Source organism: Tupaia chinensis, unplaced genomic scaffold, assembly GCF_000334495.1.
Source record: "Tupaia chinensis unplaced genomic scaffold, TupChi_1.0 Scaffold000354_1, whole genome shotgun sequence".
NCBI classification, from domain to species: Eukaryota; Metazoa; Chordata; class Mammalia; order Scandentia; family Tupaiidae; genus Tupaia; species Tupaia belangeri.
In genome coordinates, this window is record NW_006159849.1 from 2,362,315 (window position 1) to 2,388,625 (window position 26,311).

A 26,311-nucleotide genomic window follows, 5' to 3' on the forward strand; every position below is an offset into this window, starting at 1 on the left:
TTTGAGTAAATTATTTTACCTCTCAGAGCCTCAACCTCTTTATCTATAAAATGGGAACATGCCCCTACATAATTAGTTCAACCTGTAGAGAATGTAATCAATATATATTAGTTCCTTTCCTGCTTCGATAAAATCCATCTCAAAGGTTATTATCATTGATTAAGATGTTAGAATCCATCGACCATTAGCATCCAAAGTGATAAGGGAAACTATATCTTTTATTTCCATTGTTTTAAGCAATTGATTTATCTTTTTAAGTTGCTCAAACTAAAACAAGTGATAACTTGGAGGGCTCTACGTCTCCTTGCAAAGCCTCTAGGCAAAGTCAGCTGATGAAACATTTTCCATTTGTCTTTCCACTGATACTAAGCCAGATAAAACCAGAAGGAAACAAATATTACAGAATGAATGGTTTAGTTCAGGGATAAATAGGGAGAGCAAATGGAATCACGAACATTGAACTTGCCACAAATCAAAATAATCTTGTGTATATTATTACATTTTCTTAGGTAAATTGTGTGGCCCCAAATCTACATCTACTGAAAATATTGAGAACAACAGAACAGTAGTTAATGAATTCAGTGACAAAGGCTTTTAAGGAAGAGATCACTGATCATTTACGTCTTATACCACAAGGCTCTGGGTTGGAGGAGGACAAGTTACATACTGTTAAGGAGAAAAAAGTGAGAAGACACAGCTATATTGTCATTTGCCTTTTGATTCTTTCATTTGATAACAGTAATATCATCTCTTGACCAGATAAATACAGTGATAAATCTGTGGGACTGTCATGACTTGCATAGGGACTCAAAATAAGTTTTTCTCCACAGGTTGGATGGGTGTACCTCCCTTGAGGATTTGATCAGAATCTCCACAGTGGCTTTTCCATGTCATAGATCCTTTGGCCCTCATTATTACTGTGTTCAGTCTCCCCCTGGAGAATTACCAAGCTTCAGGAGAGACATGGCTGTTGGCAGGAGATATTTACAGCAGAAATTGAGGTTCACTGAGAATCATTTTAGCTGAGCATGATTTGAGGCAAATTAGTAGATGAAAAGCTCAGTTGTAAATAATGATATTCTCAGTAAATAACCTAAAATGGTGATTTCCTAAAGCCTACTTATAGAAAGATGCTGGGCTAGCTGGATTACAATCACCTGGAAGCTTGTTAAAAATGCATGTTTCTCAGGACCAGCAGTTAGCGTAATGGCTATGTCGCTGGATTCCCACGTAGTCGACTGCGGTTTGCATCCCAGACCCGGTGGCTTAAACTCACACTGGGTGCGTGTGCGTGCGTGCCCGCCCAAGATCCCAAGAGGAGAACAGAGGAGAAGGGATTGCGGCGTGGCCATCCCCCCTGGGGGGTGAGTTCTTGCTTTCTATCTCTCTGTCTCTGTCTGTCTGGCAAGCGCATGTGCCCTATAGCAAAAAAAACCTCTACAAAAAGAAAAAAAAAATACATGCTTCTGGGACCAGCAGTTAGCGTAATGGCTATGTTGCTGGACTCCCATGTAGTCGACTGTGGTTCGAGTCCCGGACCCGACTCGTGCTTAAACTCATGCCGGGCACATGTGCGTGCATGCCCAGGATCCCGGGAGGAGAATGGAGGAGAGGGGATTGTAGCATGGCCATCCCCGCAGGGGGTAATTTCTCACTTTCTATCTGTTTCTCTCTGTCTTTCTGGCAAGCACATGCATCCTATAGCAAAAACCTCTCAAACATTAAAAAGAAAAAGAAAATGCATGTTTCTGGCACCAGCAGATCGCGTAATTGTTGGGTTGCTGGACTCCCACATAGTTGACCGCAGTTTGAGTCCCAGACCCAGCAGCTTAAAACTAATGCCAGGTGCATGTGCATCCATGCTCAGGATCCTGAGAGAAGAATGAAAGAGAAGGGATTGCAGCGTGGTCATCCCCACTCGGGGTGATTTCTTGCTTTCTATCTCTCTGTCTCTCCAGTGAGTGCATGCTCTGCTCTCTATAGTAAAAATCTCTCTGTCAAAAATTGCATGTTTCCAGGCCCAGTTGTGATGATGAAGTGGTAGCACAATGTTCTGTAACGCTAGAAGCCATATGGAAGATCAGGGGTTTTGGTCCTGAGTTGACCTGTGCATTCTGGGCACATACATGTGTACCTGAGGTGCTGGTTAGGGAGGCTGAGGCAGAAGGATTGAGGGATCACAGTGTGAGAATCTGTTGAGGGTATTTGTCTATCCATCTGTCTGTCTTTCTATCAATCAATAAATAAATTACAAATATATTCTCAGACTGTGTAGATTTTGATTCTGTAGGTCTATAGGAGGCTCTAGGAGGACTGGCAGATGGCATAATGATTACATCGCTGGACTCCCATGTAGTCAATCGCAGTTCAAGTCCCAGACCTGATGGCTTAAAACTCACACCGGGAACATGTGCACGTGTGCCCCAAACCCCAAGAGAATGGAGGAGCAGGGATTTCAGGGTGTCCATTCTCCCTGGGAGGGTGATTTCTTGCTTTCTGTCTCTGTCTCTCTAGCAAGTGCACATGCCCTATAGCAAAAAGAAAATCTCAAAAAATGACCGAAAAAATATTAATTTTATATTTATGATGAAAACTGGCTTTTAAGTAACTCTCCAGGCCATTCTGATATAAGCAAGGAATTTACTGGCCAAGAAACATATAATATGCAACATATTAATGTAATGTATAAATGTTACTAAATAGTAAGTAACATATGTAATCCAATCTTAAGAGGTTAAGGTTTTCTCCTACCAAGGTGAAGCACTAGAAGCTAGATTTAGGGCAGTTGCATGATACATTTCAGGAATGATAAACTCCTGAGAATCTCACCTATTTCTTTTTTTTTTTTTTTTTTTTTTGAGAGATTTTCACTGTAGGGCGCGTGCGCTCGCCAGACAGACAGAGAGAGACATAGAGACAGAAAGCAAGAAATCACCCCCCAGGGGGGATGGTCACGCCGCAATCCTTTCTCCTCCATTCTCCTCTCGGGATCTTGGGCACGCACGCACACGCGCCTGGCGTGAGTTTTAAGCCACCGGGTCCAGGACACGAACCACGGTCGACTACGTGGGAGTCCACCGACATAGCCATTACACTAACTGCTGGTTCCCAATCTCACCTATTTCTAAACTGTAGTTCAAGTCTAAGTTACAATAGACCTGGCAAAGGATGGTGTGTCTGTTTGCCAGCTCAGTTGCTACCTCCTAACAGACACAGTAAAAAACAGCTTATAATTTATTCAGTTAATTTTGAATTATATAATTCTTGATTTTTCTTTGTAATTGGAGGGGTTTAAACTATTTCAAAATATTTCAAAATATATAGATAGATATTTTATTACTGCTTTATACCATACCACTTCAAATTACTGAAGTTCAACATCATTAAATGCAACCGCATTGCTCTTTAAATATATCTGATTAACCTCTTCAAAAAAACTCTTCACAGAAAATATGCTTTGATGTTATTAATCTGGCTTTATTTAGAGTTGATCAAGGAACATCCACTTGAAGAACTCTTCTGTGTTTTCTGTATAACTGTTAAAGACATGATCATTGGGCTCCTTGAAGCCACTTGTATAAATCATAATTTCTCCATTAAAATTTTTGTACCAGATGTTTTTAAGAAATATATCCTTTGGGGCCAGCAGGTGGCATAGTAAGGTACTGAACTCTCGCATGGCCAACTACAGTTCAAGTCCCAGACCCAGCAACTTGAAACTCATGCCAGGCACATGTGTGTACATACCCCAAATCACTTTCTGGCTCTGTCTCAGCCTCTCGGTAAGTCACACACCTTATAGCAAAAATCTTTCAAAAATAAAAGAAATTTATACTTCCTTCTATGAGAAGAAAATTGCTGCCAAGTACTTTGAGGTTGAACATGATGTTCAACCATAATATGTGTCAAATTTCCTTAGAAATTTTGGGATGACACTGCCTTGGGGGAGGAGAAAAAGAGGGTATCACATGTTTATAAAATTTTAGTAGTATGTTTTTCTTTAAAGTGAGCCAAATACTGTTGTGTTGGATAACAATTTGTATAATTTTTTTTTTCTGGGGCTGAGTGGGCTTTATTGGACAGCGGGCTCAGTCCTTGGTGTCCGCTTTACACATGGCAGTCAGTACGTTGCTCAGTTCCTTGCGCTTCCTCTTGGCCTGGATGTGTGCGTGCCCACCCGCTTCTTGATGAACTTTAGCGCGCGCTTGTCCTTGGACACCTTGAGCAGCTACATGGCGCGCCGCTCGTAGGGGGCGAAGCCGCACACCTCCCGGATCATGTCGCGCACGAACTTGGATTGCTTGGTGAGGCGCCCGCGGCGGTGGCTGTGCCTCGGCTTGCTCACGTTCTTGGTCACTTTGTGGCCTTTGTTGAGGCCCACGGCCATGGGGTACCGCAGAACCATGGCTGTGGCTCTCTAGTGACTACTGGGGCGGAAGGACCAGCCCACAATTTGTATAATATCTGATTTTAATTAAAATTTGGCTCTCTACACAAGGTAACACACTTAGTCTTATACTTATATCAGATAGATCAATAGATATTAGATCTGATACTTAGACTACCTCTGTTTGAGAGGATCTGAGGAAACATGTTCCTCAATTTTTATCCATGTGGTCATAGACTAGTTCCACATGTAAATGGTTCCTCTTCTATAAAATTGGGAGAAATAATACTTAAGATTAAATGAGAAAATGCATTACTTTACAAGCCAATGAGAGGGACCGGACGGTGGAACAACAGTAACATGTAATGCTTTATGAAGCTGACCCACATGGGAAGGCTTCTGGTTCAAGTTTGGAGACTCCCTGAGTACTTCAGTGCTTGTCTGTGATCCAGGCTAGGTAAAAGCTGGAGGTGGATCATGATATCAGAATCCTATTGGGGATGCTGTCTCTCTCACTCTCTCATGGAAGAAAACAAACTTTTAAAAATCCAATGAGAAATGCTGCCAATTTTGATGTAGTGATTCTTGAGTGGTTTGGTCCAGTGAATATATGCCATGAATGGACAGATGAGAATAGTGAAGAAAATGCTGTAAAAGCTAAGCCTCAGTCTCTAAGAACTAATATTATTGACTCAACCTGACCATTCAAATGCAGTCCTGGGGACCAACCAGGTTCTTTGGACATTCTCTAGTCTTTCCCTTGGTTAGGACCCTGCATGGTATCAGCTAAGAATGATAATCTGTATCTCGCAGAATATGCATATCATAAGAGAAAACTGCTTGGACTAGAGTGGTAGAGGCTGGCTGACGCCAACTGGCATGTCACTCTGTCTTTTGGCTGTTTATTGCCTCTTTAAAGGATATTCTATCATCGACTTTAACATGTGATACGAATATCTTCACCTTTGGGCTTACTCCCATGGGGAATTCCCATCTACCTGTGCCTTCCCTAGATGCCTCTGTCACCAATCTTCCCATTTTTTCGTTTTCCTGGTCCCCAAACTATTGGCTAAATCATTTTTCTCTGCTCATGAATTGGTAAAGATGGCTACTTTGGTTCAATATTCTATTCCATAAGGTGAATGAGTGGTGTACTACCCACTGCAAGGACTTCCTTCCACAATGTTCTTTCAGAGACACCTTTGAGTGAGACTGTAGTGCAACAGCTGTTCATTGTTAGCCTATACCTCTTTCATGATGACCCATCTGTGAATGAAGTGTGACCATTTTCCTCCTTGCTGAGCTAATCATAAAAGACCACAGTATGGCCATAGGTTGACCCTAGGAAAAGGTACCAAGGAGCTTAATTGTGTCCTCCAGTCCTGCATATACTAGATCCTGAGTTTACTACTTCCATGTTATGAAAGACTGTTGCTGAGTCCATGCCAATTCAAAGAACAGCATTTAACTGAGAACCATCAGCTGCCAATAGTCCAGCAGCTAGAAAAAGAATGTCTCAGTTCATTCCTGAAAAAGGAACTTTCCCAATTCTCGGATGCTGAGAATTTCAATTGTAATTTTTTTTGTTTTTCTATTTTAAACAATGCAACTATGGAATTTCTTATTATAAGCAAGTAGTCTAAAAAATAGAAAGATAAACCAAAAATGAAGAAGCAATAAGGTGATGAGAAATGAAACTAGGAGTCTTGGGCTCTAGTCCTTGCTCTGCTAATACCTTGGAATTTTATATTTGACTAATCATTTCACTTCTTGGAGCCTTAATTGTCTTATCTTCATTATGAGACAGTTGAATAAGATCAATTTTCTCCAATCTAGAGTCTACTGAGAAAGTAATAAAAATTCAAGAGCTATTTCCAGTACTTGATAAAGCCTAATGAAAATAATTTATCTATGCTTGATAAGGTTGCAGAGGGATCAGGTGGAGGACACAGCACTGACAATTTAGGCAAGCAAGAGAGCAATATCAGATAAGTACTGCAAAATAAAAGAATCCTAGAATATCATTGTATGATAGGTATTTCCAAGGTCTTCTGGTCCAACCTACAAACAGAGGCACAAATCCCCCTCACTCTAAACCATTGTAAACCTTTCATTGAGGTCCTCCACTACCCTTAGTAAATATCTCCAATTTCAGAAGGCACTAGGCACTTTGTCCTGTCAGTGGTTACTCTCTTTTTTTCCCTCATCTCTCAGTCTCTCCTCAACTTACTCCAATTGAGCTTCAGTACCCACCATTTCACTGATGTCCCGACCTGCGGGACAATCAGGCAGGGTGCCTGAGTGAGAGAGCGGAGGTCTGGAACTGGCGCAGAGTCACAACTCGGGAGCGACACAGTGTCACAGCTCAAGATGGCATGCAGTCGCTCGTTTACTGAGTGCCAGAGAACATTCTTATCTACACAGGGTAGGAAGAGGGGACGGGAATTGTCGTGGACCTGACTGAGGACCTGCCTGAATGAGGAAGTCTCAGGGTGAGTTGTCTACTTCCAGAACAAGGATATTTGAAGGTCCTTGTATGAAGGTCATGTCAGCCATTTTGGGGCATGTGGCTCCCCACACACTGAGACTGCCAAGTATAGTCTTTATCTTGTTCTTATCTTATCTCATTTCTCAGCAATATTTGACAAATTACCACTTCCTGCTTCTTGAAATGATTTCTTCTCTCAGACTCCTGGTTTGCCTTATCTCTTAACTCACTAGTTGATACTTCTGTCTTCTATTAGGCTCCTCTTCCTTTATCCAACTTCTAAATGCTGAAGTACTCATGGGCTCAGTAAACACTCCTATTCTTTTCCTTTTTTTTTTTTTTTGGAGAGTTTTTTGCTATAGGGCATGTGTGCTTGCCAGAAAGACAGAGAGAGACAGAGAGACAGAAAGTGAGAAATCACCCCCCCCAGGGGGGATGGCCACACCACAATCCCTTCTCCTCAATTCTCCCTTCAGGATCTTGGGCATGCACACATATGCACCCGGCATAAGTTTAAGCCATCGAATCTGGGACTCAACCATGGTCGACAACATGGGATTCCAGTGACATAACCATTATACCAACTGCTGGTCCCAACACTCCTATTCTTTTACTTGATCCCGTTTATTCTCGTGACTTCAGATAAGTAAGGCTTGCAAATCACTATCTTTCATTTGGCTATTCTCCATGGAAAGATTCCTGTACACTTTAGTAGCATTGTGGCATAGATTTCAAGATCACAGACCAAAATGGGGCAACTGAGGCTTAAATATATGTTCCCCTATTTTTAACTGTGTAGTCATAGACTAGTTCCTCGTGTAAACAGTTCCTCTTCTATAAATTGGGGAGAAAATATACTTAAGATTAAATGAGGGACCAGCAGGTGGCATGGTGATTAAGGCACTGGATACTCCCACATGGTCAACCACAGTTCAAATCCTGGACTGGGTGACTTGCTTTCTCATTTTCCCTCCGTGTGTGTGTGTGTATGTGTGTGTGTGTGTGTTTCTCTTTCTACTCGAATTAAAATAAATGAATGAATGAATAAAATTAAGTAAATCATTTTTTAAAAATTTTAAATGAGAAAATGCATGTAAATTACTTAACCTAGAACCTAACATCAAATAAGTACTTATAAAATATTAGCTCTTCTTAACAGTAGTAGTTAACTTAGCCAGAAAGAAAATGAGTTTGGTCTGGTATAGCTTAATTTTAAGAACTATACACTGGGTCTTGGTGAATATTATTTCCCTTCGTAAGAATTCACGTGCTCTCTTTTTATACTGTTTAAGATGTCACACATTTTAATAATCTATTTTATAATTTTACACAGGGAATAATGTGAGAAGGCTCGGTGATCTGTCCTTAAAGATCCACCTTTTTTTCTTTTTTTGCTATAGGGTGCATAAGCTCACCAGAGAGAGAGAAAGAGAGACAATGACAGAGAGAGGGAAAGTGAGAAATCACCCCTCAGGGGAGATGCTCATGCCACAATCCTTTCTCCTTCATTCTCCTCCTGGGATTTTGGACATACACATTACACATATCTGGCATGATTTTCAAGTCACCAGGTCCAGGACTCAAACTGTGATCGGCCCTGTGGGAGTCCAGCACCTTAACCACCACATCACCTGCTGGCCCCTTCCCTTTTTCCTTATTAAAACTTTATAAAAAACAACAACAACAACAAACTTTACACTGTGTTTCTTCTCTCCAGCCCCTTGGCATCTCTCACTTTTGCCACTACTCCTCAGTGATAACAGTTGCTGGTTTAAAATTCTTATCTCCTTATTCTTTTCAATCCTGCAGTGAAGTCTGTCTCAGCCAGGACACTTATGTTCTCTTCCCACCTAACTTTGACATCAGTTTCTTTTGAGACTTGTTTGTTCTAACCTCTTCAGTCTGAGGATCATTGTCTTTCATGCAGAAGACTGACAGAACAGGAACAGAGTGGTCCTGCTTTGTTTTTGTCGTCTGTTATCACCATCTGTCTTAAGCAGAGGGCCTACCCCTTCCTGTTTCTTCTTGCTCATTAGTGTAACTTTTAAAATCTCCCTCCGATTGCCTTATTTTATTCAAATTTCAGCTCTGCGAAACTATGTGCCTTTAATGATTGCTAAAAACCCATACGAGTATTTTAAATTCACCATTCGTTATCCATTTCTTGTTCTGCTTTTTGTTTGTCTTTGTGTGAAATAGAAGTGCAGAGATTTCCAGTCTAAAGTGACATTTGAAAGAGCTTCTTTGAGTTTTTCCTGATAATATCTTTGAAGACTCAAATTAAAAACAGACTCAAACACAATATGCCACCCTGAGAAAGTTTAAGATATTACTGTTTTAGAGCCAACAGATGGCATAGCAGTTATGTTGCTGGACTCCTACATTGCTGACTGCGGTTCGAATCCAGACCCAATGGATCGTAAACCATGCTGGGCATGTGTGTATACATGTCCTAGATCCTAAGAGGAGAATGGAGAAGGGATTGAATTGTGCCCATCCCGCAGGGGGGGTGATTTCTCGCTTTCTGTCTCTATGTCTCTCTCTGTCGTGTATGTACCCTAAGGCAAAAAAAAAAATCTTAAAAAAAAATGTTATTACTTTTCTAAAATCACCTGCTGGGGGGCCAGATGGTGGTGCCATGGTAAAATGTCATGCTATGCAAGGCATTGCCCAAGGGAAGTTTCCCTATTCAGATCCAGAGACTTCTTTGAAAATACCAATTGTGTACATGACCATAATCTAAGATTGGTAGAGGCTGAGGGTATATGGTGGCTTTAGGATCCTGTTGGGGATGCACACTGTCTTTCTCTCTCCTGCTCGCAGAAGCAATAAATAAATAAATAATTTAAAAATAAAACCAAATTACTTGGCAGTCATGTCTCAATTTTAAATGAATTCAGAAAGTGAATCATTAAGAAAATATCAGGTGAGTAGGTTATGTGGACTAAGGTTATAGCTATAGAGATGGTAGTAATGGGCAGATTCAGAACATACTGAAGTAGTACCAGCAGTAGGTACTAATGGATTAAGGTTGGTGAAAGAAAGAAGAATCTATACTTTTTTTTTTTTTTGAGCAATTAGGTATATTATACATCTGTTTAGTGAGAGGTGGAAGGAAGTCTTTGGAGCAGCATTAGGAAGGGATGTTAATGATTCTGTGTGGCCATGTTTAAGTTTTCTATTAGCTGTTCAAATTAAAATGTCAAGTAAAATATAGGAGTTTGGAGCTATAAAAGAGAAAGGAAAGCGGAAGATACAAATTTGAGTTATCTGCTAAAGACGGTACTTAACACCCTGGGACTAGCTGAAATTACTCACATGAGATCACAGAGGTGAAAAGAGAGCCAGGGACAAGGCCCTGGGTCTCCGTGACATTCAGAGTTCTAGAGGAGGAAGTGAAAGAGTTTGAAGTGAAGAAAAGAGATGAGAGAAAAGCCAGGGTAGCATAATATCCTGGAAACCAAGCAAAGAACATATGTCAAAAACGAGGGAATAGTATATGGTGTCAAATGTTAAGAGCCAAGTAAGATGAGCTCAGAGAAGTGGTAGTTAGTTCAGCAAAATTAGGTCATCAATATATTTTACTGCCATCAGGAGAAATACACTATTAGAATGATTTCTGAGGAGAAAATTGAAAAGTGGAGACAGCATAGACCGTATCCCAATTTTCTATGTTACACATCATAGAAATGGGAGGATCTGGAACATGGAGTGAAGGGAAGGCTTTTATTTGTTGACTGTTTGGGTTGTATTTATTTGTTTTGCTGGGTAATCTGAAAGCATTCTTGAGTTTAGATAGAAAGGATCCAGTAAAGAAGGAAAAGTTAATAATGTAGTAGAGAAAGATAACATGGTAGCAGAAAGTCCTTTAAAAAAATAATAAAAGGAGTCCTAGGCACTGTGGTACATGTGGTAGGGTGCTGCTCTGTAAGTTGAAAACCATGTAGAAGACATGTGTTTGGATCTCAGGTTTACCTAAACATGCTAGGTAGATGTGCACCCGTGATCCTGGCTGGCTGGCAAAACTGGTGGGAAAAAAGGGGTGGGCAGGGAATCACAGTGTGATGAGATCTTCTCAAGGATGTGCCCCACCCTTGTAAGAAATAAATAAACATACAAATAATAAAAAGTGGAGGGACCAACAGTTAGAGTAATGGTTATGTCACTGGACTCCCATGTAGTTGACCGCAGTTTGAGTCCTGGACCTGGTGGCTTAAACTCACGCCGGGCGCATGTGCGTGCGTGTCCAAGATCCTGGGAGGAGGATGGAGTAGAAGGGATTGTGCCGTGGCCATCCCTCCTGGGGGGTGATTTCTTGCTTTCTGTCTCTCTGTCTCACTCTGTCTTTCTGGCCAGTGCATGAGCCCTATAGCAAAAGTCTCTCCAAAAAAAGAAAATAATAATAATAATAAGTGGAGAGGTTGAACTAAGATTGTAACTAGATGGGAGGCCAATATATGTGTGCAGATACGTTAAGTTGATGTGCTATCTAACTGGATAATGAAGTAGTTTTTATTGGAGTAGAAATATTTTTGTATAAGAGATGCAGAGAAGTTATTATCTTATAACAAAAAGGAAAGAAGATGTTGGAGCTTTAAAATCATCCACTTATAAAATGGAAAAGAGACCAGCTCCGTGGTGAAACAGAAATATGCCCCTTATAAGGTGCTGGATCTCACAAGGCAACTGCAGTTTGAATCCCTAGCCAGGTAAGCCCGAAATGTGCCAGGTAAGCATGAGAGTGTCCATGGTTGGATGGGGTGAAGACTGGATGTAGGGGAATTGTGGAGTGATTAGACCCTATAGAGGGTACTCACATCTCTCTCTCACTCTCACTTTTGTGCTTGCACATGTGCTCTATTATAAATAAAAATTTTAAAAGGGGATGGAAAAGTAAATTTATTAAAGAATGGAGGTTTTTTAGTTTAAGTGACCATTTGAGGTATATGGTCATGAACTAGTAATGACTGGTCAGTGATGTTGTTATTTTCTCCAGTAATATCAAGATAGCTTTGAATGAATGCAGAGTGATTTTCTCCAGTAATATCAAGATATTTTGAATGAATGTGGAGTGATTGGGTTGTTTAAGGAAGGGTTGGGTGTGTGTGTGTGTGTGTTTTCTGATGTACAAAAATAAGGGAGATGGACAAGTACTTAATGACAGTTGTTAAGGGAGTAATTATAATCCTGAACAATAGAATGACAGCTGGTGACAACAGAGTGAAGAAACTAAGAGGAGTCAATGTTTGTTGTGTAATATGCTACTTGTTTTCAGTTTATTTTTCTAATTTCTCTAAGTAGGAACTTACGTAATTTATTCAAAAGCTTTCATTTTCTTTCTAACGTAGCTCCTTAGTACTATAAATTTCCCTTCCAGCACTGCTTTAGCTATACCCTACCTATCTCAATATGGTATATTTTAATTGTCATTCCATTTTATGTACATATATTTTAATTCCTTTGAGACTTCCTCTTTGACCCATATTTAGATGTGCATTGTTTAATTTTCAAGTGTTTTGAGTTTCACCTCTTGACTTTCTGGTAGTGGTTTCTAGTTTGATTCCATTATGGTCAGGGAACAAACACATTTTGTATGACTTTAATTATTTTAAATATTTCTGAAGTTTGTTTTATGGCCCAGTATATTATCTATTTTGATAAATATCCCATAGGTGCTTGAAAAAAAAGTCTGCTCCTAAGTGAAGTATTACATGAATATCAATTATCCATTTATGTTGTCTCAGTCTATTTCCTCACTGATTCTGTCTATAGCTTTATTGCTTGCTGAGAGGGAGTATAAAGGCCCAGCTATTACTGTGAGTTGTCTATGTCTCTTTCAGCTATATTGATTTCTATATTGATTTCTAGACTACACAGTTTTGAGTTTCTACTGTTTTCTATATATGTGTGTCTTCCTGGTGAATTGATCCTTTTATCATTATGTAATGTGCTTCTCTGTCTCTAGTAATATTTTCTTTCCAGTATAATTTTTTCTCATTTTCATATAGCTATCCCTGCTTTTTAGAATTTGCATGGTATATTTTTATAGCCTTTTACTTTCCACCTATGCTGTTAAATTTTTAGTGTGTTTCTTGTAAATAAAAATTAATCGGATTGTGGTTTGTGATCTACTTTGAATTGGCATACTTACACTTAAGGACTTTGCCATTGTATTACATGTTTTCTATTTGCTTTCCCTGGTTCTCTTTTATGACATCCAATTACTTATACATCTTTACTATTCCACATTGACTTATTTATAGTGATTTTCTCAGTGTACCTGTTTGCATAATTTTCATAGTGATTACTCTGGGTATTAAAATATACATGTGACTTTTAATGTGTATACTTTGAGAGAAGCATAGAAGTCTTTTTCGTTTTTGTTTTTGGAGGTTATTTGCCATAGGGTGTGTGCATTCACCAAAGAGAGAGAGGGGGGAAGTGAGAAATCACCCTCCAGTGAGATGGCCATGCCACAATCACTTCTCCATTTTACGTGGCGTGATTTTCAAGGCACCAGGTTCGGCGATCAAACAGCTGTTGGCCATGTGAGAATCTAGCACCATAGGCACCACGCCATCTGCTGGCCCTGAAATCTTTCTTCTATCTAATTCCCTTTAATCCTCCCCACTTTGGCATAACATTCTCTTGGATATAATATGATGTTATAATATTTGTTTCAATCATCAATTATTTACAAATGTCGTGAGATAATCATAATCATATGTACCCGTGTGCCTTGTTCTTTCCATCGGTCTTTCTTTTTTCTAATGCTCACAATTACTTCTTTTAGTATTTTCTGTCTATTCAAAGAAAATTTTTAATCACTCTTGACAGGTAGGTGTGCTGGCAACAAACTATTTTATTTTTCTTTCCTCTAAGAAAGTTTTCATTTTTCTTTATTCCTGAAGGATAGTTTTGTGGAATATAAAATTTTATATTGGCAGCTATTTTCTTTCAATACTTGAGAAATACTGTATCACATCTTCTTGGAAGCTTGGATTCCAATTAAAAAGTTTACTGTTATTCAGATTGGTGCTCCCATCTAAGTAATGCATGTTTCCCTCTACTACTTTCAAGAATTTTTTTTTCATCCTTAGTTTTCAGAAGTTTAATTATGATTTGTCTTGGCATACATTTCTTTGAGTTTATCTTTTTGTGGTTTTCTCAGCTTCATAAATCTGTTTTGTTGTTTTTGTTTTTTAGATTTTTACCATAGTGCATGTATGCTTGCCAGGGAGAGACAGAGACGGAGAGAAAGAAATCATCCCCCAGGGGGGATGGTCACGCCTCAATCCCATCTCCCCCTCTTCTTAGGATTTTGGGCACACACACACATGAGCGCTCAGAGTGATTTTCAAGCTGCCAGGTCCAGGACTTGAACCACGGTTAGCCATCTGTGAATCCAGTGCCATAACTACTTTGCCACCTGCTGTCCCCTGTAATTATTTTAATTTTGTTTTCTTTTTATTAAATTTAGGTTCTCTGAATATTTCTTCAAATGTTCTTTCAACCAATTATTTCTTCTTTTTCTATGAATTCACTAATACAAACGTTGAGTTTTTTTGTGTTATTGTTCCAAATTTCCCTAAACTTCAGTTTTTTTTTCAGTGTCTGCTGTTGAGACTGAGTAGATTTTATTGATTCATGTTCAAGTTCATTGATTCTGTTTCTGCCATCTTTGCTCTACTATTGAGACTTCTAGCAAAGTTTTATTCCTACTATTGTATTTTCAGTTCTTTATAACTCATATTCATTTTAAAAAATAACTTCTGTTTCTTTTTCATGATTTTATATTTTTCATTTGTTTCAACAGAATTTGTAATTGCTTGTTGAAAGAGTTTTAGAACGACTCTGAAAACTCTTATCAGTTAATTCTGTTGGTTAATCTGAGCCATGTGAGTGTCAGTTTTTGTCTTTTCTCATTCAGGTTGTACTTTTTCTGCTTCTTTATATAATAAGTAATTTTTAATACGGTAGCCTGGACATTTTAGCTATCATGTTAGAAAATCTGGATCGTATTAAACTGTTTAATTTAGCAGATAGTTACCCTATATAACTTAGCATACACATCCTGGCCTACTTTCATGGGCAACGGTTCCAATGACAATTTAATCTTCAGTGCTTTCATAGTATTACTCTCATCTGCTTAGTTTATCCCATGCCATTGATGATGCTGCCTAAAGGGGCAGAAAACCTTTCCAGGATGTCTGCTGCCTCTACATAGAGGAGAGGAGTCTCAGGCCCATGGAGAAAAAGCTTCCTGGACCAGGTAGCTTGTTGTGGCTGGATTCTCCTTCCTGGCGCCACTCACACTTCTGGTATTCTGGGTAAGTGGCATCAATTTCAAATAAAGAGGCATTTTAACAAGACTTTGGCTTGAGTTATTCAAGTCAGAACCCTAGGGATGATAAATGGTTGTTCCTTTTCTCAACTAGAAGTAAATTTACCAATAATTAACAAAGCTTATATTTTGGGGACTAGTAGGTGGCATGGTGGTGAAGGCACTGGATACTCCCACATGTCCACCCATGATTTGAGTCCCGGACCTGGTAGCTTGGTTTCTCACTTTCTCTTTTTCTCTCTCTTTCTCTCTCTCTCTCTCTCTGGTCAAACTAAAATAAAATGAATGAATAAATAAAGTAAAATAAATAATTCTTTTTTAAAAAAAAGCTTATATTTCAGTGCCTACCTCTTGCACAACCCTGGAGCCCAAATGTATGCATATGTTCACATGCCTTTATAAAATTTGCACAAGTATCATACTTTAACTATAGTTAGTTGAAACTATGTTTTTTGGGTTTTTTTGTTTTTTTGTTTTTCTCTGCATCACATTCTCCTCAGGTCATTCTTGGTACTTAACTCAGAAAAAGTTGTTTCAGGATTATTTTAGTTTGGATCTATGGGGATAGATACAGTTGTTCACAGATACTCTCATATGTAGTCAAGTTATTGCTATTGCTTCCAATATAGTGTGACTTCCAGGAAGTTCCTAAATATCCACTATGCTAACTCATCCAACTTGTAACACAAATGTTTAGTGCCCATAGTTGTCTTGCAATATGAGCATGACCAGTCTCACTCAATGTTGTGTAGAGTGGAGAAATAATACATGAAACTTAGGTAGCCAGAAGTTAATCTGTGGGAAAGTCTTCTAATCATCATCCACATACTACTTAGCATACACTTAGTTAAATAACAGAACATTTAGTTATCTAAATAGTAGAACATTAAAGACATCATAATGTCTAGTTAAAATAGAAGTTCTCTTACCATGAATACATTCAATAATACAGCATTTATAAACAATTCATATTTGTGAGTTTTTTTATTTGTTTGTTTTTTAAGGTGTGCTTGCCAGAGAGAGATAGTGAAAGGGAAAGTTAGAACTCATCCCTCGGGGGGGCAGGTGGCCCCACCACAGTCCCTTCTCCTTCATTCTTCTCTTGGGATTTTGGGTATACATGTATACATGCTTGGCTTGGTTTTCAAGTCGCCAGGTCCAGAACTCGAATGATAGTCTGCATGTTGGTATCTAGCACCTTAACCACTATGCCACCTGCTGGCCCAATAATCCATAGGGTTTTTTAGATGAAAATTGCTTGAGGGAACCAGCTGTTAGCATAATGGCTATGTCGCTGGATTCCCACGTAGCTGACCGCGGTTCGCGTCCCTGACCCAGTGGCTTAAAACACGCCGGGCGCGTGTGCGTGCGTGCCCAAGATCCCGAGAGGAGAATGGAGGAGAAGGGATTGTGGCGTGACCATCCCCTCTGGGGGGTGATTTCTCGCTTTCTGTCTCTATGTCTCTCTCTGTCTGGCAAGCGCATGTGCCCTCTGGCTGTCTGGCTAGCGCATGCGCCCTATAGCGAAACCCTCTAAAAAAAAAAAAAAAAAAAAGGACTAAAAAAATAAAATAAAATTGCTTGAAATAGAATTTATCAAAAAATTTTTATGTAGACCATAAACTTAAAGATGTAAGATAGTGAGCACAATATGTGTAATGTCACATCTTTTATGTATTCTAATTCTGATATTAAAACAATAGATTTTGATTAACCATGCTAGAACAAAGACTTTTTAAAGAGTAATTTTATTTAACTTTTATTTATTTATTTAATTTGAGAGAGAGGAAAAGTGAGAAAGCAAACCACCAGGTCCAGGACTCGAATCACAGTCAGTCATGTGGGAATCTAGTGCTACAACAACTACACCATCTGCTGACCCTTAAATCAAAGACTTTCAAGTTTATGTATCAGATAAGAAGAGAGAGAGGGAGACCCCAAACAGTCTTGCCACATTGTAATCCTCCCCACAAGCCCCTCTAGCTGGTCAGGAACACAGACATGCCTGTGGGCACACATGGCATGCTCAGATTGTTCCATGATCTGAACCAAAGCTCTCTCACAGGGCTCTAGGATTGTGCAGTTGTGCCCATCACCTGTGCCACCGGGGCAGTGGTTAGGCCTCTATTCTTTATTTAGAAAATAATCTTGGGGCTAGCAGGTGGCATACTGATTACAACGCTGAACTCCCACATAGTGAACCGCAGTTTGAGTCCCATATCTGGTGGCTTGAAAATTCATGCCAGGTATGTTTGCATGCATATCCAAAATCCCGGGAGGAGAATGGAGGAGAAGGAATTGTGGCATGGCCTTTCCTCTGGGGGCAAAAGGGGCATTTCTTACATTCTTTCTCACTGTCTCTCTCTGTCCCTCTCTGGAGAGTGTACACGCCCTATGTCAAAAACTTAAAAAAAGGGACCAGCAGTTAGCATAATGGCTATGTTGCTGGACTCCCACGTAGTCGACCGCAGTTTGTGTCCCGGATCAGGCGGCTTAAAGCTCACGCCAGGCGCGTGTGTGTGCGTGCCCAAGATCCCGAGAGGAGAACGGAGGAGAAGGGATTGCGGCGTGGCCATCCTCCCTGGGGGGTGATTTCTCGCTTTCTGTCTCTCTGTCTCTCTCTGTCTGTCTGGCGAGCGCACGTGCCCTAAGGCTAAAACCTCTCCCCAAAAAAAGTTTCTTTTTAATTATCTATAAAATCATTATCATATGAAAGATGATATCAAAGAGTTTACTGCCAAAACATTTAATGCAGTAGGTTGGTTAAAAATAGTACATCAATTTTATATTTGATGAACTTTATACTATTAGTACTTGGTAGCTTTTCAAAATTTGTAATTTATTGTGAATTCTTCTTCAATCTAAAAAAGCGCCTTTATATTTAATTTGGTGTGACTAATTTTGTATTTATTTTTTCTTAAAAATGATCTCACAAAACCTGTATACAATCCTACCTTCTTCCCACTTTTAAACCTGCATCAATCCAAAAATTCTATTATTACCACCTTAAACATATACATTCCGGCGGACTGGCAGATGGTATAATGGTTATGTTGCTGGACTCCCATGTAGCTGACCATGATTTGAGTCTGAACTGGGTGGCTTAAAACTCATTTCAGGCACGTACATGCTTAAAATCCTGAGAGGAGAATATAGGATAAGGGATTGCTGCATGGCCATCCTTCCTGGGGGATGATTTCTCATTTTCCGTCTCTGTCTCTCTGGTGAGTGCACATGCTCTATAGCAAAAATCTCTCTTAAAAAATTATACACACAGACACACACGCATACACATATTAAATCTGCCTACTTCTGTCCATGTCCACTGCCACCACTGTAGTTACCAATCTCACCTCTCAACTAGACAATGAAAATAGCTTCTCTTTTCTGGACAGAATGTCTTAATTCAGTATAAACACATGTATTGATTTTTCTATTCATTTTTAAAACTTTACTATTTTATTTTAGAAGGGCCAAGTTGTTTAGTTTTGTTTTAGAAAAAGCCTCTTAATTCTTTTTCTGATATTTTTGTCATAATTTTTTACACTTACTAAATCTTTAGCCTATGTAGCATACTTTCACATTCCTTCAGATAACTAACTAGTAATGCTAATGCCATCTAAGAGGGAAGAATATAGTTTTTACTAAATCAAAATGTCAACTTCATCATTTATTTTATTCTTTTTAGCTTTTATTTAATACCAGTTATCTGTTTGTTATTATGCTAGTATGTAGTGTTTTAATCAGAGTAGATTCATAGTAATTTTGCTATCTGATAAAGCTATTCAACCTTAATATTATCTTTTTTTAAAGAGGTTTTTCACTATAGGCCGCGTGCACTCGCCAGACAGACAGAGAGAAACAGAGAGACAGAAAGCGAGAAATCACCCCCCAGAGGGGATGGCCACGCGGGTCTCTTCTCCTCCATTCTCCTCTCAGGATCTTGGACGCACACGCACATGCGCCCGGCGTGGGTTTTAAGCCACCGGGTCCGGGACGCGAACCGCGGTCGACTATGTGGGAGTCCAGCGACATAGCCATTATGCTAACTGCTGGTTCCCCTTAATATTATCTTTTAATGGTAAGTTATTGTACCCTTTCTTCTGTATGAATTTTTAAATTATTCAACCAGATAGAAAAAATAGTCCCTATTGGAATTCTGATTGGAACTACAATAAATAAATTGTCTCTCTATATTTCAGGTCTTCTTTTATATCTTTCAATAAAATGTTATCATTTTCTTCAATTAGATCCAATTCCTACCATCCTAGATTTATTTTGGGTAATTTATCTTTTTTATTGTACTTGTGATGGGATATTTTCCCATTCCAATATCTGATTGCATAATACTAATAGAAAGAAAAGCTGTTAATTTTGTATCTAGCCAGCTACATTACCAAGTTCTTTTATTAACACTAACAGATTTTTAAAAGACTATCTTCTGTTTTCTAAGTATATAATCATACCAATTGCAAATGAAGAGTATTATTTATTCATTTCCCATACGTAAACTGTTTTTTAAAAGTATCCTTATGGGGCCAGCAGGTGGCGTGGTGGTTAAGGTCCTGGACTCCCACATGGCCAATTGAGGTTCAAGTCTAAGATTTACTGGCTTGACATCAGGTGAGTGTGCGTATATACCCAAAATCCCAGGAGAGTGGAGGAGAGGGGATTATGGCGTGGTCATTAATCCTCCCTGGGAGGGGGGGTGATTTCTCATTTACCTTCTCTCTTTCTCTCTCAGTCTCCCTGGCAAGCACACATGCCCTATAACAAAAACCTGAGGGAAAACAAAAACAAAACAAAACAAAACAAACTTATCAATCTCCAAACTGTATTGACTAATAAGAATAATAGCAGGATCTCTGCCTTGTTCCTGACATCAATTAAAAATTGCTGCTGACTATATGTAATGTAGTTGTTGAGTGTAGGTAGAACATTTTAAAAAGTCTTATTCTTGGGACCAGCAGGTAGCATGATGGTTAAGGCATTGGACTCCCACATGGTCACCCACAGTTTGAATCCTGAACCTGGCAGCTTGCTTTCTCACTTTCTCTTTCTCTCTCTCCTCAAATATTTTTAAAATAATGATAACAAATAATAATTTTTATAAATCTTGTTGGTAGTTGCTGTGGAATGAATTGCGGCCCCCTCAAAATTCATATGTTTAAGTCCTAACCATCATGTGACTGTATTAAAGATAGGACATTTAAGGAGATGATAAAGGTTAAATGAGACCTTAAGAGTGGACTTCTGTCTGAAAGAACTGTACCCTTATAAGAAAAGGCAGATACACTAGAATTCTCCCTCTCTTCCATGTGAAGACACAGTGAGAAGGCAACTCTCTGCAAGTCAGGAAGAGAGGCCCTCACTCACGCTTCCCCCCACCCCTGCAACCGGATCTGACCATGCCAGCACCCTGATCTAGGACTCTCAGCCTCCAGAACAGTGAGAAAATAAATTTCTGTTGTTTAAGCCACCCAGCCTAAGGTTTTGTTTTTGTTTTTATGGCAGCCTGAAATGCCTAATACAAGTTGTTTCTCTTCTCCCAACCCCCTTAGCTGAGAGTTACTGGTAAATGCAATAATATTAAACCATAACTTATGACAAACATAGTCATGGCATTCTCCTCCAGCTCAGCAGTTCTCATATGAGGTAATTTTGTCCCTTGGAGGACATTTAGCAATTTCTAGAGACATCTTCGGTTATCACAACTTTGTGGCAGTGTGAGGTGGAAAGGAAAGTGAGAGGTGTGTGCTACTAACTACCCTACATTGGACGGGCAATTCCCTAAAGCAAAGTATCCAGTTGAAAATAATGCCAAGGTTAAGAAACTGTCAAGCTAAACCCCTGAGAAACTCATTTCTGCTAGAGAGAGGAAAAGGAATGAGAGTGTTCTGAAACTACCTATGAAACACCACAGCCCCTTGGCAGAGGAGGTATGTGTGGTTAGGCTGGGAGGAGTAAACTGATTCTCAGGTCTGCCAGCTCTGATGGCTCTTGAAGTAGAGATCAATAGTAGATCTTGGCATTGGGCCATGTACTAGTGGTGACGAAGGTCTCCACACCTGCTATCATTAGGAGATGGTACCTCAGGTAGAACAATTTAAGCTGTCTTTGTTTTTTTGTTTGTTTGTTTTTGTTTTTGTTTTGTGTGTGTGTGTGTGTGTGTGTTTTGTGGTTTTGTTTTATTTTGTTTTGTTTTGTTTTGTTTTGTTTTGCTATAGGATGTGTGCACTCATCAGAGAGAGGTAAATTTTCCCTTCTGTTTTGGTTTCTTAGACCCACCAGGGAGTTTTATTTATTTATTTATTTTAAATTAATTTTAATTTTTATAAAGCAAAAATTACAGAACTTTTTTTTTTCAAAAGAGAACTTTACATTCTTTTGTTGGTTAAAGGTTTCTTCCCTTTACCCCTCCTATCCACCCTTTACTACCTCTTCTCTACCTCCCACTCTGCACCCTTACACTCTCTGGTATCTATACTTATCTTCTCTACTATCATATCTTCAGATCTTTCCATTTCTGTCACAGCATGCAGACATTCAGTACATATTGAATGAGGATATACAATGTATATCTTTCAAAGAATAAATTTCTAACACTATCTGTGCCTGGTTCATCTTTTATAAAATTTTAACCTTTGTGATGTGTTCTACAGTTATTTTCTTGAGCCATTTCTTTTTTAATAGCTTGTTTTGTTTCATTTCATTTTGTTTTGTTTTATATCAGTGAGTGCAAGAGATATTTGTGACAGGGTCTTGCTGTTGCTGTTGCAATCTTCTGCCCAAGTCTTCCAGTTAGCTAGGGTTGCAGGTGCCTACTACCATATCTGGTGTGTTTGGGTTGGTCTAGGATCCAATCAGTTCAGGCCTCGCATGTGGCCCCAGTTTTTCACCCAGTGTCCTACTGCTTGAACAACTCAGCTGGACCTTTCTTAGCTTTTCAATTGATCTTAACCTCTTAGTAATCTATAATTTAGTGATCAGTTTTTAAATTTATTAGTATTGTAATTTCCGGTTTATACATAATCATTGTTAGAGTAATCATTTTAAAACTGATTTAAAACCCTCTAGTGGTGATGGCCATGCTGCAACCCCTTCTCCATTCTCCTCTCAGGACTTTGGGCTCATATGCGCACACACCTGGCATAATTCTCAAGCTATTGGGTCTAACAATTAAACCACACAGCCAGACAGGTGGGATCCAGTGCCTTAACCTCTATGCCATCTGCTGGCCCCAGAACTCACTTTTTAAACTTACTCCATTAGACTCATTCTCAGATCACTTTATCTAAATAGATTTCTCCCCACTTCAACACCTACCCTGTTATCCCAAGTGGGTAGAAATGTTTTCTTTGTGGCAGTCATAAAATCTCAGTGTAGTTGTCAGCAGCCACTCAAACATATTTTTCTCTAAAGGGAAAACTCAGAAAGATATTGGATTGATCACTAAGAGAGTTATCCACCTCCTTCATTTCACTTTGGAAATAAGCTTGTGGTTTCAGAGCTCAAAAGTTATCATGGAATCCTAAATTAATTTCCTAAAGATAATTTATACCACTGACAACTTCTCAATTCCTTTTGATTCTCTGAAGACAAACATTTATATGCAATTGCATACAAATGCCAGAAATAATTTAGAATTATAGCAATATAGAAATTAATATATGTGTACAAGTACACTAATGTTAGGAGAAGAGAAAAGTTATATTTTTTTATCAAGGTATCAACTACTTTTTTCAAAAATTTAGTCTCTCCAAATGGCTTGCTGAGAAATACTATTTGGCAAGATATTTCTCAATCTGGCTTGTGTTGCCTGTTGTAATTTTTACTAAACCTAACATTTTAACATTTTTGAACATATTCCCAAATGATAGATGTATCTTTTCTAAAAAAGTCAATAAAGTACACATGTAGCAAAAATGGACAATTAAAAGAATGCTGACAATTGAAGAAAATTCACAGAATGAACAATGAAGAAATAAGCCATGTATCATTACTAACTAGGGAATGATAATGTCTTTGAATTGAAAAAGATTTATTTACCGATTTTAACATGAAAGTGTTACCAAATGCAGTGAATGTGTATGTCTCGTTCCACTATTAAAATGTTTGAAAATAGAACTCATCCTGGATATCACATTGTCAAAAACAAATGTCAAGATTTGAATAGGTAAGTGAATACAAGGTAGACCAGTTCAGGAGTCATGTTTATGCACATGCAATTGAGTTCGGATAAATTTTGTTAGCATCTACTAATGAAAACTAATGATTTAAGGGTGTGCATGGTCAAGACTTTGATTCTTGACTTCTTTTCCTGTCACCTCAGATTGGACCATACTTTTACTCTCAAAACGATGAAATTAGCTTCTCAGCAAACTTCAAAAAAGGAAGAGCTATTCTGCAGCAGATGCCATCCTGCTAACTCAGAGTCATTCATGGAAGTTGTCAATTTGTTCTTCCAAAAATATCAAGTTAGATGAGAAGAAAGCAAATGTTTTTGCTATCAAGACTTAGACATTTGGTCGAAGCAATAAAATAGCCTCAAATGCCAAAAAAATAATAAAGAAAACGTGCAATGAGTAACTTCCAAAGTTATGAAAATAATTTGACTGTGTCTTACTACATGATAAAAATTGACAGGATTCCTAAGTACTCACAGATGGAAGTACTACACTAACAACTTGTTAGAGCAGAGTCATGATTAGAGGCCTTACTATAATCACGGTGTAGCCAGGAATTCTGTCTGTTTCAAAACAATTATGTATGTATATAAAATGTATATGCATATGTGGTTAGTTTTCTGATGGCGATGATTAGTTTGTTTTAAGCCAAGACAGATTCTCTTATAGAAAATGTTACGTATTTAAAAGATGGCTGGACCAAGCTTCAGGTGTGATCCATAAATATTACTTCTAACTTGCTCCTAATTAAGTGATGTATGGGTACAGGAATAAAATACACATTTTAAGTTAAATTAGCATATATTAAATAGGTATTCACCATTTTTTTCTGCCACACAAATTAACCCTTATTTTCTTTGGCTAAAATGTAAATTAATAGAATTATATAAAATATAGACAGAAACTCCACAAAATATAGATTTAAATTTTTTATGAGAAACTTAATCAATTAGAAAAATATTATGGTAAAGTAGTTTAGATAATATTGGAAAAGCTAGAAAGAAAAAAGAAAAAAATATTTCTGTAGCCTAATGCATTGCTGTAGAATGATATGGATTTTAGCAGATCTGGTTTGAATCATGTTCCTTAGTTATCATCTGTATGATATTGAACAAGTGTTTAAATCAATATAAGATTCAGTTCTCTTCTTTGTAAAATTAGGATAATGAAACGTCTTAGGGATGTGGTGAGAATTAAATGAAGTAATACACATAGAGTGTAGTGTAAATACATAGCAGACATTCAGGAAATGAAAGGCATTATTATATGGCAAGAGCTTTTTATATGTTATCTCATTTAAACCTTATGAATTGGGTTCCCTGTCTGCTATAAATTGGAATCTCCTAAAGAAACTTAAATGTTAATCATGCTAAGCTCCAATTCCCAGATTCTGAGGTGTGACCTGCATGATGGGATCAGGAGATTCTACTGGCTATATACACAAAGAATGGAAAGCAGAGACTCAAGCAGATATTTGTCACTTTGGTCTTTTTCACTTCACCCTATCAGTCATGATCCTTTTCTCAAATACACCATTTATTTGTCCACTTCATACCCTTTACATATGCCTTTCCCTCTTCTTCTGTCTCCATATCTTTTCGAATTTCATCTATTCTCTGAAGTTATGCTCAAATGCTAGGTCCTGAAAGTCTTCCCTATTGTGATCCATTGAAAGTGATCACAATTTCATGTAAATTTCTCTCATGTGTGGCACTCATATGACATATATCTTCTACCTGGAATACAATTTACCATTTACAAATGACTTACGTACATAGGTAAACAAATATTTGCTTGACTCTCTGTTTTCACTTCTTTAGGGTATATAACCAGAAGTAGAATAGCTGGACCACATAATGATTCCATTTTTAATTTTCCAAAGAACTTCCATACTATTTTCAGAGTGGCTATACCATTTTACATTCATGTCAGTAGTGCACTAAGGCTCTAATATCCTTGCATATGCCAACAATTGTTATTTTTGTCTTTTTTGTTTGTTTGGCAATAGTCCTCCTAATGGATATGAAGTGACTCTTTTGTATTTTGAGGATTTAAAACTAGAACCATAAGCTCATATGTCCAAAGGGGCCAAGGAGATAACTGAAAAAAGTGAGGCAGATTCCATTAAAATGATCTGTGGTGACCCAGCAGGTGGCATGGTGATTAAGATGCTGGAATCCAACACGGCTGATTATAATTTGAGTCCTGGACATGGCGGTTTGAAAATCAGGCCAGGTGCATGTGTATGCATGCCCAGAATCCCTGGAGAAGAAGGGATTGTAACATGGCCATATGCCGTGGGGCCTGATTTCTCACTTAGCCTATCACCACCTCTCTCTCTCTCTCTTCCCTCTCTCTCTCGAGCAAGCACACATGTCCCATGGCAAAAACAAAACAAAAAGATGATCTGTAGCACCTGATGCTCAGCCTTGAGATCTAGAAGGTGATCAGAAGTAGCTTCTTATGAGAATCACACTAGTAGCCAAGAAAGCAGAATTTCTGTGTTCGTGTTGGATTGATTGGGGGCTGGACCCTGGCACCTAGAAGATGGCTGACATGACAAATGAAAACTGATGAGAACTGATAAGAACTGATGGCTAAGATCTCCAACACATTGAGCCTAGCAGGGTATAGAGGGACATGGCAGGGTTTCCCTTCTCCCAAACCTTAATGTGCATAATTTCATCCAGCTTCTATGCTTCAGACATTATTACTGCACTCTTTAGTGCAATTGCCCCCTTCACTAGTCAGCACTGGAAGAAGTACCATGGCAGACTCTTTCATGACACCGAGAAACATGTATAACCCTTGGAAACATGAAGGACAAAGGTGGACAATGTGTGTATATATGGGGACTGTGGAACATTCTGTATTATTTCACCCTTAGGAAAGGATTATGTTCTATT

General features: G+C 38.6%; 1 pseudogene; it reads right to left on the reverse strand.

The window, feature by feature from the left end:
- Nucleotides 1-4,088: 4,088 nt before the first annotated feature.
- On the reverse strand, nucleotides 4,089-4,437 carry LOC106735292 (60S ribosomal protein L36 pseudogene; annotated as a pseudogene).
- Between the last annotated feature and the right edge of the window lie 21,874 nt (nucleotides 4,438-26,311).